Raw genomic sequence first — 6,000 nt, 5'->3', positions numbered from 1 at the left:
TATAGCATTATGGTTTTTGTATCAGACGTTCATATTCCCGGAATACCCCTTTTAGCCAGAAAATGTCATTATCTTTCTCTGTGTTGAAGTCATTGCTGTTCTCTAATTCTCATCATCACATTTTTTTTTGAAAAATAAAGGTTTTATGTTGATATACTTTGGTAAGTTCTTGTGGAATGGGGTACCCCTTACAAGCCATCAAATGTTCATCAATGGAGATAAAAAAAAGTGATTGCTAAGTTTAATTTCAAGTATATATGCATACAGACACACAAGCAAACAGATGGACATATAGTGGAATATATAGATGCCTATATTCATTATGATAAATGGATAGACTATATCCCATACTCATGCATACATACAGGTACATATCCCATGATGCTAGGACTAAGAGGAGCTGCATTGTATGAGGTGTAATGCAGAGCACAGCCATGAGGTGGCGTTACACGTCAGCGTCACCCTGCTCCCTTATCTCCAGCCACAGGTTGCCATGCTAACAAAGCAGCTTCCAAGCCTTGGCCCCGCCCACATGCATGACAAACAAACTAGGTTGCACGGCCTTTGTCCCAGCCGGGGTTCCCTGTGGAAGGCACGGCAGGGCAGTGGGCGTGGCTTGCACTCGTTCGCAGCAGGTTGGGTTGGTCGGGTGGAGCTGCCTGTGTTTAGGCAGGTGGAACATGGAGAAAGAGGAAGGAAGAGAGTGAGAGCAGCACCGGGGAACAAAGAGGGACGAGGCGGCCGCCAGGTAAGACCGCGCTCTCCACTAGGGCACCGCAAACTTTCCAACTCCCTCCCGCCTGGAAGAAGGGGCTGCGCTGCCCACCCCATACACCTGTGCCAGGGGGAGGCTGTATACAGTAACCCTGTAGAGACTATATACTGGGAGCAGAGCATGCTGGGAGTTGTAGTTTGCAGATCACTTCTGTACTGATTACAGTTTTGCTGATGCTGTAAGATCTTGTGCACATTCAGCTCTTTTTCTCATAGTGACAGTGACCGTGTAGAGATCAGAGCTGCTGGAGGTGTTGTTCTCTGTTATCAGCCAGTTCAGGCTGCTGGGCTGGAGTAGTGACAGTATTGCCAGACCTGCAGATCTATAATAGATTAGTGATAACGGTGCCCTTAGTGTGTAAGTGTAGGATACAGCCACCTGGTGCTGCCCGGGCAGATGTGCGAATGATGGCAGTAATGGTGTTCTGCATCTTCATATGCATCTGATATAGTCTCCAATAGGATACTAAAATTATTTTATATTCCGCAGCACTTTACACATCGTGGGGTATATATAGAAACAAAATAAGAGATTATAAAGTAATACAAAATAGGCATGAGGAGCCTGGCCACAAGAGCTTGCAATCTTTTTTACTAAGTAACAACTTAATAGTTTACTATAGAAAATGGCTTATTTTTTTATGTTTTCATTTTGATAAATTTCTCTTTTTATCAGTCCCTGAAATCACATTCCCACTGCTTATAAGCGCTGTCTGTGTTTCTGTCCCCTGGATCTGCTCTCACTGATGGGTATAGGGGACACTGGGGCATAGATGTTCTTGTATGTAAAACCTGATGATTTTGATACTTGCCACATTTCATCTAAGTCATAGATTTAGAATCTAGAACCTCTGAACCTCCATGGTGCCCAATTCTATGGGCTTAGTCTATATCTAGAGCTCCCCTCTAACTTGTGCCTCTCTAACCGTAACCTGTAGGTAGCGATTTGCTTTTTGTGCCTTGCAGTTGATGTCCACTTTGTCAGTATCTCTGCAGTGATACATTTTCGGCTTGATCATTTCAATAGGAAAGGTGGCCAGTATTCCCTTATTAGGTTATTTCAGTCCCAGTATTCCCATGTACAGTAATATCAGTGGCATCCAAAGGTCAGTGCACTCCTACTGTGCCTATCCCGCATTCTGCAAATCCTGACAAAAAAAAATAAAGTAAACACACTCTCCCCCCTCCCCGTCACCCTGTGACACCCAAACCATGAAAACATGGACCATTGGGAGAAATGAAAGCAGAAAAGGGAAATTCTCATCCCTCCCCCCAGCTGCGTGCTGTGGGACATGGACCCCACTGTTTATATGAAGGGTTTGTTTTAACTCGGTCACGGTGTACAAGGGCCAAGTACGAACAATAACAAAATTTCCCAAAGGAGTTCAGGTTGTAGTTCTCAAAAGTAATGCTACTAGTAATGTAGGATTTGTGAAGTGTAGTGAGGCCTAGTGTGCTCATTCATATTTGTCCATTCAGGGTAACAGGCCAGGAGGGGCTGCAGAGTATACCCTGGATACACGCACAGTGGATTTTTAAGCAGTTCCTTACCTCTAGTTACTGTGGATACAGATCACTGTATCAAGCACCACCATATGCTGTAGCACTGTACAAAACTGTCATCACTCATCTACATTTTGGGCCTTGACCTCAGTCAGATAAATCTAATGACTTATTGGTGGTCTTGTGTGATTGGATTTGCTCTCCTTTTTTTCTTCTTTTCTCCATTTTCTTCATATGGCTAAGACCATGACCATAGCTGACTTATCTCTGCAGCATTCTGCACAGAGTGTTCACTACATGAGATACCTGGGTAGAATATTGTGGACTTTCAGGGATTCAACCATTTTATTGTGGCTTTGGAGAAAAGCTTTTGGTTAAATTCAGACGTGGTTAATTTTACTGTAGGTTACAATGTACCATCCACAAAAAATTAAAAAGTTTAGTGGGCCGTTCTCATTGTCGGGGCATAACCACACTGCAGTGTTTTTTGCTGCAGCTCACATTCGGGTTCATCTTTCTCTTGCAGCTTTCCACTTTGGTATTGGTATAAAACCTACAGTGGAGGTTGCTTTGTGAAAGCTTGTAGGCTTCCTTTTTTTTCATGGGCCACAAACCACGGACCTGTGACTTTATTTGTGCCCCATGGGTCATCAGTGTGTGAGATCCACTAACACGCCAATGACAGTAGGAGAGGACTGTCGAAACGGCAAACATGGGAAGGAATAGGACCTGCTCTATGTAATGAGGCCCTTGCAGGTGGCTCACACACAGGTCTACGGCTATATGTAATGCTATCCATTACAACGGATGTAGCCTTGGGGCAGATTCACATAGCTGCGGTTGGTCTATGAATCATGGACTGTGCAATGACCTGTTTCATGGGCTGACCACAGTGTCCAGAATGGGACTCCATGCATCAATGTGATACATGATGCCAGGAAGCTCATCTTCCACCGCAAAATAGTAGCACCCTGTCCTGTCCTACACTGTCCTGTGTACAGTGCCCTGTGCACAGTCCGGGAAACGAAACACTGCTTGCTTTGAACTTTTGGGTGCTTCATTCACTTCCATGGGGCTTGAATCACAAAGGCCACTAGAAGTGTTGGAGTCTTTGTCGTACTGTATACCGACCCTCCATACAGAGGCAGATTTTCTGTACCCCACTGCTGATGCTGTAACCCATCTAGGCTTTTCATACACGTTAAATTAATGTCAGGTGAACCTGACCATTTTGGTGGGACCTTCCATGGCCAGTAGATGAGGGCTTCCACTTCTTTTGTGACATCATATGTTGGGGAGATTAAGATCAAGCAGTTGGATCGCAGCTTCCATAATGCTTTTATCTTGAGCCACTGTCAGATGTGTTGCCTGTTTTATTTTTATAATGAATCTTCAGTTTCGTGTTCTCGATGCTCCGTTCCTAGAAACGCAGATGTAAACAGTAAAGCCTCGGTGCGCTCTGTATTTGTCTGGCCGCTCACTATCACAATACTGTGTGTTTTAGTAACATGACATTGGAGAATTCATTGTTCTGTGTATTTTGTTCTGATCATAATAGGCTGGATTGTCTCTGGCATTGCCTTTTATAGAATTCATACAAGACTTCTAGGCACTGGGTTATTCAGCTTGGGTTATATGCTCCAGGAATGAACACGATTGCTTCTACAATGGCAAATATGTATACAGAGGAGTTGTTAAATATGTAGCTAAAAATAAGCTGTCCAAATATTATTCCTGCATTTTCTTTCCACTTGCTGAGTAAAGCAGGTCCTCTGTGGATGGAGGGTGGTTGGGGGCTTTTAGTACGAAAATGTTTTTAGAGGGGTCTGTAAATCCTCTTCTGGTTCTCAATAATTTTTTTGAACGGACGTATACGTAGATAATGGATAAAAGAAATAAGAACATTAGTAAATCACAGAAAATATTGTATACAACCAATATTAGAATATCAGCAGCAATGCAAAAGTTAAAATACATGTGGAAACTGGTGAGAAGTAAGCAGTTTAGCTGCAGAAAAAAGCAGTAAATTTGGCGCAATTTTGTAGGGACTCTTCGCTGTGTATTATTTATATGCAAAATGCATGGGGGGCATATATCTGAAGTCTGGAAATGTGTCTAGTTTTTGGGATTGCTTGTAAGGTTTTGGGCTTGCCTGATTTATAAATGATGCAGGTGAGACTTTTGTCCGAAAAGTTGCACAAACTTTATAAATGTTTCCATTTAAGTGTGTGGAAACGTAATCATATGTGATAGGGCCAAGACCCTCCTGTTAGGCAACGTGTTAACCCAGCCGTAACGATTCAAACGTTCAGTTTTTCAGAGGCAGTTTTAAAAGCCAAAATCAGTGGTGGATCATAATGGTTCAGAACATACCCATCAGTTTTTCACTGACAGGGCTTAAAATAAATTCTCATTCCCAATTTATTTCAATATTGAAGTTTTTCCAACTGCTTACAGTATTCCATGTAATGGCTCATGTATACCGCTGAACGTGTGAAACCTGCACAGAAGGCGTCCAGCTTCTGCATTGCCCCTGTGTGATGTCAAACGTGCTAAGACTTTAGTTGTTGGGACCAGTATTTCTATGTAAAACATTGGCACCTATGCTGTGATGGTATTTTGATGTCAGAGATCCAGGTACCTTTCTACTACCTTTGTACTTAAAGGGAGTGTGTAATGCATGTAAATGTCTACCTTCTCCTGTGGGGTGTTCCCTGAAATGTCTTTGTAGTCAGCGCTTTAACATCCCTCCCCTTTGCCCTGGAGTGACAACTGTAGTTTTGGGCTCTAAAACCTTCCATGTAGGTATTATATCTTGTGCCGGCTGCCTCTAATTCATTGACGTATAATTCCAGGTTGCAATGCGGATATCCTTTACTATAATATAGTTTGCATGTGGGGGAATATAATACAATTTCTTGGTGTTAGTTGAGGAGGAACCTTGTTGGAGAGCATATGGCTTATGTGATATTATGCTGCTTTGTGTCCATCGCTTTGCCTGGAGGGCTTGTCTTCAGTAGTGAAGTAGTGATTTCTCATTTCCATCTGCTGTGTTTTTTTTTTTTGTGCCAGAAAAGGCCTGTCAGCTGGGTGGGTCTGGCCCATGGGTGCACTTGTCAGGATCATACACTGGCCATCTGCTCTTTACTGACCATTTCTCTTCCACATCGGAGCTGCTGTGCTTTTTCCTTTTTTGGTGATATTTGTTGTACCCAAGGGCATTGCTGAATGTAATGTAGGAGATGTTGACTTTAGGGTGTAAGATAAAGCTTACACTTTGCAGCATATCTGGCTTTTTTGTTTTGTGTTGTTCTCCCAAATGATTATACGTTATTATTATGTTGGAGTTGTTAAAGAAAATCTGCCATTAAAATCAAACATAAAAACCTAGGGAATCTTATGTATGGATCCAGGCACTGTGACTGCCGTAATATTCTTATATTTGTCAAAAAGCCCCCTGATAAAACCAACTTTTAAAATTATGCTAATGAGCCGGACGGGCTCCTGGGGTTGTTACCAGAGCCCTTTCATGCTGTAGCTTCACAGGCTGTTAGACTGCCCCCTCCCCTTTCTCTGCTCGATGCAGCAGAGGAAGATTTGTGCACAGTGGAAAGATTACCACAGTCACAGTGCATGAATCTATGAGTAAGTGCCCCTGGTTTAGCATGATGGATTTTAATGGTAGATTTCCTTTAACATGCATAATATCACATGACCAAAAAG

At 42.7% G+C, this 6,000-nt stretch overlaps 1 protein-coding gene across 1 annotated transcript in view; it reads left to right on the top strand.

The window, feature by feature from the left end:
- Positions 1-539: 539 nt before the first annotated feature.
- The window catches only part of KIAA1671 (KIAA1671 ortholog), a 105,297-nt gene continuing 99,836 nt past the window's right edge, over positions 540-6,000 (top strand). The window contains exon 1 of the mRNA XM_072147110.1: positions 540-748. The gene's annotated coding sequence lies outside the window, so the exon portion shown is untranslated. The remainder of the gene's footprint in view (positions 749-6,000) is intronic.

The sequence above is a fragment of the Engystomops pustulosus genome, chromosome 1 (assembly GCF_040894005.1).
Source record: "Engystomops pustulosus chromosome 1, aEngPut4.maternal, whole genome shotgun sequence".
Lineage (NCBI taxonomy): Eukaryota > Metazoa > Chordata > Amphibia > Anura > Leptodactylidae > Engystomops > Engystomops pustulosus.
The sequence above is the reverse complement of the archived record's forward strand: the minus strand, read 5'-3'. Positions and strand labels throughout refer to the sequence as shown.